Source organism: Phasianus colchicus, chromosome 10, assembly GCF_987193195.1.
Source record: "Phasianus colchicus chromosome 10, bPhaCol1.hap1.1, whole genome shotgun sequence".
In the NCBI taxonomy this organism is placed as follows: Eukaryota; Metazoa; Chordata; class Aves; order Galliformes; family Phasianidae; genus Phasianus; species Phasianus colchicus.
Window position 1 is genome coordinate 23,904,921 of NC_143445.1, and position 14,272 is coordinate 23,919,192.

The 14,272-nt window shown below is 41.3% G+C and overlaps 1 long non-coding RNA gene across 4 annotated transcripts in view; it reads right to left on the reverse strand.

The window, feature by feature from the left end:
• Positions 1–1,111: 1,111 nt before the first annotated feature.
• LOC149916672 (uncharacterized) overlaps positions 1,112–14,272 on the reverse strand; it is a 34,091-nt gene continuing 20,930 nt past the window's right edge. Inside the window, exons 3-4 of one of the 4 annotated variants that reach the window (XR_016469820.1) lie at positions 13,109–13,224; positions 1,112–2,481 (exon numbers count right to left, since the gene is read on the reverse strand). This is a non-coding gene — a long non-coding RNA (uncharacterized LOC149916672). The other 3 variants (XR_016469822.1, XR_016469823.1, XR_016469821.1) reach the window with 3 other exon arrangements.

Here is a 14,272-nt window from a genome sequence, read left to right on the forward strand (position 1 = left end):
TCAGGCTCCAACCTCAGCCCACACGGTGCCCCTGTGCTTTGTGCCGCATCTCCCCCAGCCCCACTGTGTCCCTTGAACACCTCCACAGCTGCCTTCGCCTCAGGCTGCCCTGATATTTAAAACCATTATACACATCCCTGAACTGACTCAAACGTTGTCTCAGCTTTGCCCTGGATGCAAGGTTTGCGTTCTGCTTCCCTCCGCTGCCATACATCTGTGCTCCATTTACCGAAGGACAGATGTCGCTCAGCGATACGTTTACTTTGCGTTTAATGAGTGATCGCGTGGAAAAAACCAACACTGAGCAGGTTTCAGTTTGTTGTACTTTAGCTGAAGGGGAAAAATCATCTTTTTTCAGAGTCACTGTCATGCTGTAAAAGTCGTTCATCTTTTCATAAAAGGAACATATGGGCACAAAGACAGTTCTCCTTAAACTAAGCTTGTTCCCTTACATTTTTCTTAATTCAATCTTTGTCTCTCCGAGCAGCGATTGCTGACAAGATATGGTCCCTGAATGGACATATCGTTTCTCATCTTCTCTTTTGGAGCAGCTCTGGAAAATCACAGGCAGTAAACAAAGCCCCAGAAACGTTCAGATGGTATTTAGGTAGTTGCATCTTATGAAATTACCAGTCTTTGCCCTTCCAGTGGAGCAAATTAAAACATTTTATAAAAAAATTACATAATTTATCCTCATGACTCATTTGGGAGACAGGGAAGTTTCTTAGCAGATGGGAAAATGAAGCACACAGGACATGGCTCTCAGCAGGGGAACTTGTCTTGCAGAAGTGGCATTGCTGCAGCTGTGATGGTCTGGGGCTTACAGCAAAGCTCTTTGCAGGAAAGAATCTCCTTTCTCAGACAAATAAAAGGAATTATCTCTTTCTGTTAAACTTCTCACCCATTGTGCACCCCGTTTAGGAGTTATTTACATAAAGAAGTTGTGAATCCCCAGTCCTGCTAGTGGCAATATTTTACATTTCATTTTTATTTGTTTCTAATCATCAGTTTCAGATGCTAAATCCTACTCTGCAAAATCAGTGATACCCTAATGGAGATTTTCTTATGCCAATTCAGCAATATACTTTATATTATTTCAGAATCAGTTTTTTCCTGCAGTGATCAAGAAATGCTGAGGTACAGTGCCAGATGAGTTTTTAAAATCAATCTAGATCAGTTTCTCTAACATGTTCTCTTTGAATTATGAGTGACTGCAGCCAGCACAGCAATTCAGTTTCTGATAGATTAAATCCTTCTGGAGGTCCCCACTGCTCGGATTCCTGCCTGGTGAGTTGGAGCCATCCCAGAAGGGAAGGCGGAGGAAGGGAACCTGCTGGAGGCTGTGCTGACTCGGCTCTAACTGAAAACCTCTGCCAAGGCAGCTCCAGCACACCCTAACCACTCTTTGGATGGATTTGTTATGAAACACTGTGTGCTAGAGCAGTGATCTGGTATTAGGAAGCAATGAGGTATTTTCCCAAAAACAGCCCAGTCTTGGCAGGGCCAGAGCCCAAAAGATGTAAAGAAAGGCATGCACAGATTAAATTGCTAAATGGCTAAAAGTACAACCAAAGTCCATGCATGCTTTTCTCAGTCCCAGAAGAATGCAAAGTTCATTATCAGTGGTACTTTCCATGTTCCAGAAAGTCCCCTCCTTTCATCAGCCCATTATCTAATTCCTTCCCAAACCACCTCAGGATATACAAGAAGTAATCATATACAATAAGTAATCATACTTCAGGAGGCAAGGAAAAAAAATGCAGGTAACCAAGAGACAAAAAGATCCAGAGGGAATCCCCCCCATTGGCACTAATGAATCACAGGAACCTTTTCATGGACTTCAGGAAAACTAAAGAAAAACTAAGTTGCTAGACTTCAACATTAATGTACTGACATAGCAAGCCACTTTCTTGACACCTCTACAGTAGCAACACTGTTTTTCTTTCATCCATGTTCTCAGCACTGGCTAAATTAGAACCCTCCCACAGGAGGAACACTTCTTGTCTTTTGTTTTGTCCTCATTCTTTGTTTATCATGGGCAGCACTCCTACTTCTGCAATCCATACAGCCATTCAGGTGAGAAATGCTAACCCACCTCTTTTTCCCCTCATATTTCCATCTTTCCCTTCAGATCTAGGAACTAAAATGGTGATCAACCCCTTGCTAGGAAGTAAGCCAGCTCACTTCAATTTTCCTTATAACCTTATGAGGAGCCGGAGGCCTGAAAGCTCACTTGTTTTACTGATAATGTTTAATTGCCCTATTAGGTAGGATTACACAGACTATGTTTATATACATGAAGAGACAACGTGCCCAAATCCCTTTGCTTGCTCGGTCACATAGCTGGAGCAGGACAGATGATATTTTACCATTCTGTCAGCAACTCTGCTTATAGAGGGTTGACCTCTCTCAGTAAACAGGGCAGTGACTTCTCTGTGCTTCAGCTGATGCTCTGCATGACATGCGTGGTGGCAGTTCAGTCTGGATGATGGAAAAAAGGAGAGTGAATACATATATATAGATGCTTTACATATGGCCTATATGTGTGTGTATTTATGAATAATATCTATTAAAGTTTTCTTCAGACAAAGTGATGCAGGATAATAATGGAACTACCGAAAGTGCTCAGCATAAAAGAACACCAAAAAGCCACTCAGATGTTCCTGTTCCTTTGAAGAGCAGTTGAGAGAGCACTAACAAGTTTCATGTGTTTCCTGGAATTTTTGAGGTATCGCACAAACACTCAGGATCACTGAATGAGGCAGAAAGCAGAGTTCATGTTAATCCCCACGCTTCTGCCTCTTCTCTGATGCCACAGTCCAACCCACTTGTAACAAGGGCCCACGAGGGCTGAGAAAACTTTATGGCCAGTTTTGGAAATTCTTTTGTTTTCTTCCTGGAGGGGAAGAGCAGCAGGCAAGCAGGGGTAGGAGAATGTGCACGTAAAACCCACACAGACAAGTTTCAGTATGCCTACAAATCCCAGCCTTCAGATAAAGTCTCGATCAGCTGTAGCTCTGGCAGCAACTTCACTTGGAATGGCCCGGGAGAAGGCTCCATTCTACCAAGGGTGTGGGTGTGGAATTGTAATAGACGCTTCCATAAACTGCTGTCTGCTCAAATGTCATGGCATTGGCTTTCTGCCCCATTTTCAGCTGCAGGGAACAGCAGACAGGAGGGGCAGAAACAATGCAGATCCCTTTTTAAGTCTCAGATTGAAAAATCTCCTACTTCTTACAGCCAAAAAGTTCTTTCCGTGGCTATTATAAATGGCATTTCCTAGACCTGCTTTGGAAATTATCATATACCTAGCATAATTCCCCAAAGATTTTACAGTGTGTGCTACAGGGAACAAACCAGGACCAGTTCGCTGTGCAAAACAGCAGGTGATCACTTTTTTTGTGAGTTTACAGTTACTACAAAAAGCAAGAGTGTAAAGTACATTAATTTTGTGCTCCAGGTATAAGGTAGAATGAATGGAAACAGAAAAGGAGAACAGCCATGAAAAGTAGCTTAATACAACATTCAGTAACTGTCATGGGGAGCAAAGACATGTGGAATTAAGAAGAGAGAAGTTTTAAAGTATTGTTTTGCTCAGGCTGGTCAGAGATTTTTTGGCCTTTCTGCAAAAGCAGACAGGAAGCCAGCTGAAGAAGCACAATCATGTTTATTAATGAGCTTCAGAAGTTCTTACAAATATCGGCTAGTTTCCAATCACAACCAAATCACACTCATTTTTACATTTATAATGAAAGAGTCTTGCATTCCCTATCATCCAGCACCTTGGAAAATAACAGGTGTGATATTTATCAGTGGATGCATTCACACAATGCCACCAGTAAATGAATGCATTTACACAGCCAAACCCTACTGTACATAACTGCAGTACTGCGCCATTGAACACAGTTGCTAATTGCAGACTGCAGAACAGCAAGCCTTCAGGTGTCACACACACAGGTGCATACGTATGACACTGTGCTCTAGACAGAAAAACTACAGTACTTCTATTGTCAACTGCAGCAGTTTTAAAAGACAAATTTAGTAATATCAAATGCTCTCAACAAAGTACTGTACCCTGTTAATCAAATTAAATTGGGCAAGAAGAGTAGAGGATACGGAAAAGGCTGAAGTGTAGGGAGGGAGAAGGACACAATCTGCAATGCTTGTTCAGATCTGTAGGATAACTCTGTTCTGCAAGTTACCAGGACTCACTGCTTGCATATCACATCTGTTAAATGAAGAATCGAGATAATTTCAGACTTCTTAAAACTCAAAGGCTGAGATGTCTATAGCAGTTTGGATGTGTACATCAGTGATGACTCAACGTTTAGGTCTAATTCAGGAAAGCAAAATGAAGAGGCTTACTGGATTTAATTAACTCATGCATATTTCAAGGATCATAAGGAATAAAATACTTGTTTTTGTTTGTGTTTCCCTTTAGTAAGTGGCACTGGTTGATGCGGATGAATGCAGTAAGCTGTTCTTCACCTATGAGTCTCTTTCTGTAGGGAAAAAAGGCACAGAGCGGAGGAACCAGTTTGCTAAGGGACTAAAGGCAGAGCCAAGATCAGGAGCCAGGTTGCCTGCCCACCCACTCCTCCCTGCCCCTGCTGCTCAGCAAATTGCCCACCACTAGTGCTTTGCAGACTGCAGAACTAATGAGCAAACAAAGGAGTGGAATTACACATAAGTGAAGTGAAAATGGCCAGTATGAGGCTCCAAAATAAAATAAAATAAAATAAAAAATAAAGGGAGAGAGAGAATGTAAAAACATTATAAAATAAATTAGAGATTGCAAAGAAGAAGTAATTTCCATTATAACTGCATAACCGCTAATTGTGTGTTAATGATTTTCCTCATATATACAGGGCTTTAGTCCAAACTTCTGAAGGAAATCATCCACACTCTTCTGTGTCTCTTTTCCCAGAAGGTACCAGTGTCCCTCAGAATCAAATAATCATAGATTGGCTTGGGCTGGAAGGGACCTTAAGGATTATCAAGTTCCAACCCTCTGCCACTAGCCAAGGCGTTCTTTTTTCTCTTTTCCCCAGGTGCTATCTCAGTGCTGGTGGATGCACCAGCCTAGCTTTCATGTGTGTCAGTGAGGGACAGTGGTAGCACCACTATGCATGATATTTTTTTGCTGGAAATGAGGCTCAGGCACATTCACATCATCCATCAGGCTATACTAACAGGCACTAATGATCTGGGCTTGTTTAGCTGGGCCAGTGGCCATGGACAAGGAAAACTCCATAAACCATTACCAGTTCCTCTGAAGCATTCAGGTCTCTGTTACATTGGCAACGATGACAGCAAAAAGAGGCATTTTTTAGAATAAAGCTTCTCACAAGTGACAGAGAAGCAGCCGCCCCCGCACACACCTTGTTCCTCACTGCACTGATCTGGCATTCCTTCCAGAGCTGGGAAGGGCCCACAGCTGCTGACTCAAAAGACTTTTGGAATAAGAACTCAAAAACTGAAAGGTCTTGCTCCTCTTGGGATTTTTGCTTCTTCCCCTGGCCAATGTGTCTGCCCATACCAAGCAGCAGAACAGGTGCACTTCTGCAGGGGGGTCCCCAGTGTCTCGGCGAGCTGAAAACACAGATCCAGAGTGTTCAGAGCAGTGGAGGCTGAGTGACAGACAGGGACACAGGGTCAGGAATTAATAAAGTTGTACAATCTGATCTAAACTGTGGCACATGCGCAGGTGTTTTTTTTCAGACAAGGCTTCAGACAAGATCCAATTGCATCCACTGCCAATTTTCAGAGATATTTGCTTACATCAAATATCCCTGGAAAAGCTCCCATCAGGAAAATGCCAGAATCAGTTGCTGTCTTCACTAACAGAGAATTGTATCTCCTGTCAAAGTGTTCTTAGTAAACCCAAAGCAGTTCTCAAAAAAAGGCAGTTGCATTTCTATTCAAGTCTCTGCTGCCTTATAAGTGACAGCTACTTGATGTTCAGTGCCATCCTAGAATGAGTAATAGCTCAAGAGTTAATTACAAATTTATTATGAACCTGTGGTTAGGACCAGCCTAAGTGAGCAAGCAGAAAAAAAACGAATTGAATTCGGGGAATTCAAGTCTCATTCTTTGATGGTCTGATGAAACTGGGTCATTTGATCTTTTATTGATTCCTAGCCATTGCATAGTTGGGAATCTGTTTCTTCTGTAACCCATCAGCCTGACAGCTACATTAAAGAAGAGCTGCTTTCCCAATGATTACCATATGAAGCACCAAGAGACTGAGCTGCTAACCTTTCAATTCTAGCAAGTAAATACTGTATTTACTATGTTTAATAACTCTTGCAAGGTCAACATAACAGTGCATCCCCTACAGTTGTTTAAATTATCAATATAACATTTTGAATCTCAAGAATAAACACACTGAATTTAAAATAGCTGGTCAAATTGTGCAGTTACAATTATTAAAATCATAAACAATCCTAATTCCTTCCTAATGAGCATTTATCTTTTTTTTTCTTCTTTTTCTTTTCTTTTTTTTTTTCCACTTGGCATTGCTGAAGTAGAAAGAGAGAACGAGCATCCAGCAATGCTAATATGAATCCCAGCATTATGTCAATTGGAACAAAACATACAGTAATTAAAAGATACTTAATCTTTTAAGGCTACACATTGTTCAACCTTCCCTGTTACATAGGCAGGGTAGGACTCGGGAGTACGAGCAGAGATTTGACTGTTCTTTGGATTTCTTAAAGTTTCCTGCTAGATCCCACCACAACAGGAAGCTGGGGAATTGAGCAGTGCACCAGGCACAATAACCTCATTGATCTCTCAAGCATTTCTGCTAAAAGGAAGAAAAATAAAGAAATCAACCGGAGAAGTCGGATTATGTTGGTTTATGTGTGTGCATTGTAGAGATGATAAGCTAAGGTAGAAGGAGAGAACATCAAATGGGACAGCGTCTCAGCGTGATTATCTTCAGCCTACTGCGATGAGCAACAAACAGTGGAGAGCTGAAGATCTATACAAATGTCATTAGACCAAGGGCTGTAATGCAATTTGATGATGTGGCTACAGCAATATCTGGTTCCCTTGACACACGTAGCAAATGGCATTTTAGCACTGTTGGATCACTACTGTGCTAAAAAGCAACCATCCAACATAAATGTTTGTCTGTACGAGCAGACAAGCGAGTGGTTGATGCTTCCATTTACATCACTGTCTATTAAACTGATGGCATAAGGAGAGTCAGGTCCCAAAACAAATTGTATTTCAAAACATGGGAACAGTGCAATGCAGTTTGATCTTCCCAGCACACAAAATAAAGGCTAATTCTTCCCACTGTTCCCCTTCCTGTTTTTCTTTCATTCACCTTGCTTTGTCCTGGACAGCTTGTCCTGGGCCAGGCTCTCCCTGCCTTCCCTGTGCTGCAGTTCTGTTCCAGGGGACCACCAGTCACAGCCACACACAGCTCCAGCTGGCCACGCCACTTGTAGATTGTTCTTTCTAGTTATCTCCTGAGCAGCCCTCAACCCTAACGGAGCAATTTCTAACTCTTATCTCAAGAGAAGTAGCAAGAATGAAATTATTTATTTTGGATAATGAAGGATAAAGCAGCTTGCAGCCCCATAAAACCTCTGGGATTGTTTTTGAAATCTTGACTGCGCTCTGGTTGATTTTACCCAGTGGTTTGTGTGACGTAGCAGGGGCTCACCTACATTGGGGCATCACACCACGAGAGCTAGAAAACTTGCAGGAAATGCCCTTTTCTGCTCTCCAGGCAATTAATAATGACAGAGACCCTCTTCTGTGACCAGAGGACAGGAGTCTGGGTATGCCAATGTTAAGTGTAGCAATCCAAATGCATTCATAGGCAGAGATTTTTATTATTAAATGATAGAGCTTTACAAATAACTGAATCGTAATACAATTATTTCCAATCAACTTCCATCCATCAAGAAAAAAAAAAAAACAAAACAAAAAGGATGTTCCTAATAAGTCCAGACAGAATCAAGTTAATTGCTTAACATCTTGGTTGATAAATCTGTATTGGTGATCAGGTTCCTTACAGCTGTTCTTTTTTAGCATTTTATGATACTTCTATCATCATCAATCAAAAAACCACATAAATACAATTTTCTTGTTTACAACCTTGACTTAATTTCATTTGCAAACACTAGGAAACACATCTAGCAGCACTGTGCAACTGATACACAAGACCCTGAAGTACAGTGCACAAAAACATATTCCCTTTAACTTCCATCCACCTTCTGGAGGACACAATGCAGTTATTGTTCACCTCCTTTCATGGCCATATCGCTCATACCCATGGGAGGATGTTCCCTCGTGACATATGACTGGCAAAACGCCGGCATGCATTGAAAACAGACACTCTGCAGCAGCCTCCAGACACTCTGCATCTAAGCAGAGATGAATGGAATGAAAATATTCTCAGTCTGAGATAGGAAAGGGGGGAAGATGGTTCATAGGCTTCGTATTTCACTGAAGGTCTTCATGACATAAACAGTAAATTATGCAACTGATCCACTTGAACTCATTGGCAAAGCAAAGAATGGAGTCCTCAGCACTAGTTTTAAGTGGTTGTGTCTCAAAACACAATTTCTGTGATCATTTTGTTTTTCTACAATATTTGTAAACTCACAGGGGAAGTAGAGAGCCTATGCATAGAAGCTTACGCTGCTACACTGTTTATTCTGGACACAAAATAATACCCAGAGCTTCCTCTAAAAAGGCTGCTAAGAGCATGAAGTAAAAGCAAGCCTCCAAGAGGAAGTACTGAAAAGTAAATAGGCAGCGCAAGCAGAGCTGCTGAGACTCACTACAGAAAGGCAGCCAGCACAGCAGAGCTTGGTTGGTACACCGACTGCAAGCCTGGGAGACAGAAATTGCCATATAATTTTTTCTGCAATGTATAATTACATTCTTAACCTCTTTGTCTTTTTTTTTTTTTTTTTTCCTTTTTGATAAAAAGGAAATAATTCATTTCCAGGAATATAAGTGGCTTTAATTCACTCGGATCATCTTTTTTTTTTTTTTTTGGCCTGATTCAGTGCCTGACTCAGAACCATCATTCTTACTGCTTCTGTCAGACTATTTCACATCTCCCAGTGGTTTTCACTAGTGCCATTTGGAAGCACTCTTTGTTCTTATAGTCCCAGTGCCTGCTAAGGCTTTTCTTTTCATGTTCTTTGACGTTTATTCCCTAGGAGCCGGATCCTTCTGTCCTTACATGGGAGCCAAATCTCACAGTGAATTTGCAAACGTGCAGGATCAGCAACTTAAAAAAGTTTATTTGTTCTTCAGGGCTCTCTGTTCACAGGAAAAAGGACGCCTGTAGGCAAACACTGCATTGCAAGGTTTCATCTTCACAAAAAGGAAGCTTAGAGAGGAAGGAAGGCACAAGAGTGCAAAGTTAACAATTAACAACAACAAAAAAACACCTTCATTTTTTTTTCCTGCCTGAGAGCCTGGTGCTTATGGACGCAGCTACAGGACACTGAACTCGCACGTTTCTTGAAATACATCAAAAGGCTCCTTTGCTGGGTTGGCACAATGCTGGCAGTAATTGCTGATTCCAGAGGGAATTCTCAGTTCAGTATACATCTTTGGGTGTATTTTGGAGACATCTTTCAACTAGGACATCACTACTACATTTACATTCAGCACCTGAAGTTTCAAACGCTCTGACACTTCAGGCTGGAAAACACTGCCAGCTCCTATTTACTTCAGCTTTAGTATCTGCGTCAGAGACTGCTGGCCTGGCGTGTTAGAAAATGTAATGTATTCAATTTATGTCCTACATAAAAGTTGAGATCAGCATGAAGGAATAGATCCAATCTGCAGCTTTAATTCAAACAGTGCTGCTGACAACACTATTTCCTGGATAAGGATTCTCTCACAAACTCACACATTAGACAATCTTCAGATTTCTTTTTAATTTAGATGCCCTTCTTCTGAAGTCAGAAGTCTTGTGACAAATCGTCTCGGTGATGAACCAAGATCTGATGCTACCTAACTGTGTGAAAATTCCAGGTTAGACAGTGCCGTTAACGTCTCCTTCTGCAACAGAAGAAAACCCTTCTCTTACTCTGTCTGCTGTGCACAAATAGGACAGAGCCATAGCTGTAGGCTCATAATTCCCAGCCAGAGATGCTACACTAATTTTTAGCTTGACATTTTACAGCACAAGAGTCAACATTATTCCCTAAGCAGTTGCTACATCGGATCCTTCACCTTGTCAATGTCAGTTAACTCAGATGGCACATGAGTCTTGTGTAGCTAAGCCACCAATTTACCGTGCATGTGGAATACCCCACGTTTGTTGTGGAGCTATGCCAGTGCTTAATGACCCATGGAAACAGATACACGTGCCTCATTTCCAGCTAAAATCTGTCCAAATTCAGCTTCCTGCTGTTGGGTCTAAACACATTCCCAGCCCATGGTCCTGTTGAGTTGGCAGCATGGTCTAGCTTGGCATGTACAAAACTGAAAATTATCTACTTCCATAGACAGTTTTACAAGTATTTTACCCCAATTCTTGTGATATTTAAAGTCCTAACTCCCAAAGTTCTCTAACAAACACAGCTAAATCCATTCCCAGCCATTTACACAGTATAGCTTTCTATTCTGCTTCTATTGAAGCTGAGACACTCTCCTGAGATACTCTCCATAAACATCAGGTCCATTTGTATACAAAAAGGTTTGAATACTCAGCTAAAGTCAGACCTACGGCCCAAGTAGTTCTCCCTCTTGCCAAGAATATTTCATGAGCATCTTTGTTTAACCCTGAGAACAAAACATGCAGGATACAGCGTCATCATCATCCACAGATGATGCACGATGTGCACCCTACATCAGCACTGCTTCACCAGCATTTCAGAAGGAAATTATATTTTACAGAGGATATTTTATTCTATAGTCATTATTATTAGCATCGAGGGCATCAGTGAAAGCCCTAAGCAGACAAAAGGCCTGCCTGAAAATCTCAGTGGTTTGTGCTATTATGTGTGCCTTCATCCCTGATAGCAACCCCAAACCAAGAGAGAACAATCTTTTTATGAATAAAATTACTTGAAATTCAGACAAATGCATGCTAGAGCAGCAAGATGCTCTGGAATACTGAAATAGCTTGTGAATGGAAAAATGTTTCACTGGTACAAAATAAGGGTGTTGCTGCATTGTCTGCAGGAGATAGCAGCATTCAGCCTTCTGGGGGATACAGCAAGGAAAATTTATGTGGTAGGAAAGCTTGCTAAGGAAGAAGTCCACTGTCTGCTAAAACTAATGTATTTCACGTTCTAAAAAGTTCTGTATTTCTATTCCCTGTTGTCAGTTTCTTCCAGACAGTACTCTGAGTTGCTTTTAAGTAGCTACCTAAATTAATCCTGAACTTTAACTAAAAATCACTCACACAAGAGTTTACCACAAGTTTATTATGATTTTATTTTGCCCCTTGTGCCACCACTACTGAAGTAGAAACTCTTCCATATTTTCTTCTTTGTCTGTTTTGCAGACTGAAGAAACTGACTACAAGTCTGTTTGCACTCAGAACACCACAGTAGCAACTAAAATCTATGCTCTTAAAAATCAAATTCACTACAGTTGTAAACTCTGTATCTGACACAGGAACATCAAAGTCATAAATTCTCATTTTTAGAGGACAAAACAGACTGTCACAATCACTGTCTAATTCCTATGGAAAACAGAGACGATGTAATTTTACAGAACTATTCATACATCAGTCCCCTGCCTTGCAATTTATAACAGCAAAGAATTTTGACTTTACATGTCACACCAAGCAAGTGAAGGACCCAGGGATTCTTCACTTTTATCCATAACAGTTACCAAGCAGATCTGTAAAAAAAAAAGTTCTGCCACCAGAAATATGGCAGAATCAAATCCCAGCTCTGAGCAATCTTGAATGGATGAATCAGCACAATGAAATAATGTAAGGATGGAAATACTTTTTAGAGATATCATTTAAAGGATGAACACAGGGTAAAAAAAAAAAAACAAAACCAAACTATACTTCACAAAGTTCACATAATTGGATCTTGCAAAATGGATCAGTAATGTATCTGTTGCTTTATGGATCTATTATCTGTTGCTGTAATGGATGCATTACTTCACTTGCATGCACTCTGATAACCTACATCCATATCCAGCTCTGCATTCCCCCTGGGAAAGGCTGCAGTTGGCAGAGATACGACCTGGGCTCTGCAGGTGCAGCAGACCTCTGTTCTCAGCCTGAGTTCTGGCTGCAAACAAACCAGGATGCAATAGCTGGTTGGAGAACAGGCTTTTCTCCCCAATCACTTGTAGTTACAAGCAGATTCTGACAGGTGCAAGTCACCACATGTAGGTGACTCCAAACAGGTGAGAAAAAGATTATACTTTAGCCAAGGGAGTTTCAGGCCCATGTATTTGTAACTTGGAATGAAAATCCCTTGTGTTTGGTTTGAAGAGTCCCAGCCCTCATGTTTCTGATACTGCCAGCCCTTAGACAAAGTAAGAAGTGTAGCAAAGACTGCTATGAGCAGCTCAGGCTAGAAGCACTGATAAGCCTAGACCAACACGTCTGATTGTGGCCTAATTAGTATAAAAACTCCAGGATGTGGAGTTTTCAAAGATTGTGAGACACCCAGCCCTACTTTCATCTTAACTTTCATGTTATATCACCTCTGCATTTATATGCGCTTTATCAGAATCAATTTTAACTTGGAGCAGATCAAACTGTATTTTATCTGAACCACCTAGCTAATATCACAAACACTGAGCAGAATTCTCCATCTTAGCTCCTAGATCTGTAAAATCAAGGCCTAAAGGTTGCAAGCAATCTCAAACAACTCACACCAAAGAGCCTCAAAACACATGCTGAGCAGGATATTTACTTCAGCTTGGAATCTAGATGTACCATTCATGCCTGTATATAGTTTATATTGTATATTTCTCAGAACACTTCATTAATACTGATTTGTTTCATATTTTGCATAGAGCGGTGATTATATTGGCAGTAATACTGACATCATGCTAGTGCTGTGAATCCCATAGCCTGATTTTCATTAAGAGCTGCAAAATGCAAGATAACTAAGCCAGTGGGAAATAAACACAAAAGCTCACTTACCATCACAGTGCTGGAATTACATCAGGGATGAACTTGTCCCTGCAGGCTTCCCCAGCTCACAGTCCTGAAGCATCACCTGCAGCAGTTGCCAGGGTTGTGGTGTAACACCGCTGCCCCTGTATTTAAGCAAAAAGCCCCTCTGCTGAGCTCTCTCTTTACCTTCCCATTCACTAGTGGTTGAAAGAGACATTTGATTTTTCTACTGTGTGCCTGGAGCTATTTTTAGCAGCTAATAGCTGACACCCTTGGGAGCATGATGTCACCAGCACTCACACTTACAGAGCTATCAAGGCCCGACTGGGCACAGCAGCTGCACCCAGTGAGCTGCTCAGGCAAGGGGAGGCTGTGACACCACCAGGGCTGAGTTCAAAAGGCCAAATAGAGGAGTTCCAGCCAGATCCCAAAGGAAAGATTTTTCCTCCTTTTGTAAGTGATATTGCAGGCAAGATTTTTTAAATGCCATGTTTTTTTTCTTTTTAAAGGCTGAACACTTTTTACAGTTCTGACAGAAATACAGCTTTACTGGCAATCCTCTTGGGAGCATTGCATGCAAAAGCTCTGAGGTCTGCCAGCCTTCCATTGGTCAGCCATTCACCTCCCATCAGCAACCACTCACCTCAGCAGGCAGCAGTGGGTCGCTCTGTTAGTGATCTCAGTAGGGAGGCTAAGGGCTCCGTGAGCATGGAAACCAAACCTATCATGTATCAATATTTGCTCTCATTATATTTAATGATCCTTCTGCCTAGCAACCTCCATTTGGTTGGGTAGGAGGCATTTCTCATTTCCCTTTGCAAGATGGAGTTCCATTCCCTCGCTCATCCTGGTAGCTCTTCTTTGCACCTGTCACAGTTTGTTCATCTGAATACAGCTCAAGAGAGACTCAAAAGGAGTTGGTGCTTATTGTAAAAAGGTTTCGATATTTCTCTCTGTTAAGAAGCTCTTGCCTTCCAGGACTGCATCACCTTCCCTGCAATAAGTATATGCCTTTGTCTAATATATTAATTGTTCCACTTTGAGCATTAAGTACACTCAAGTTCATTTCCTCCTCAGTTCCTTCCAGTTCATAAACCTTCAGCATATAGGTGAAGTTATTACTAAGGCCAAACTGTACAATTTGACATTGTATGCTATACAGCTATACCAAACAATCAGCAAGCAAGTCAA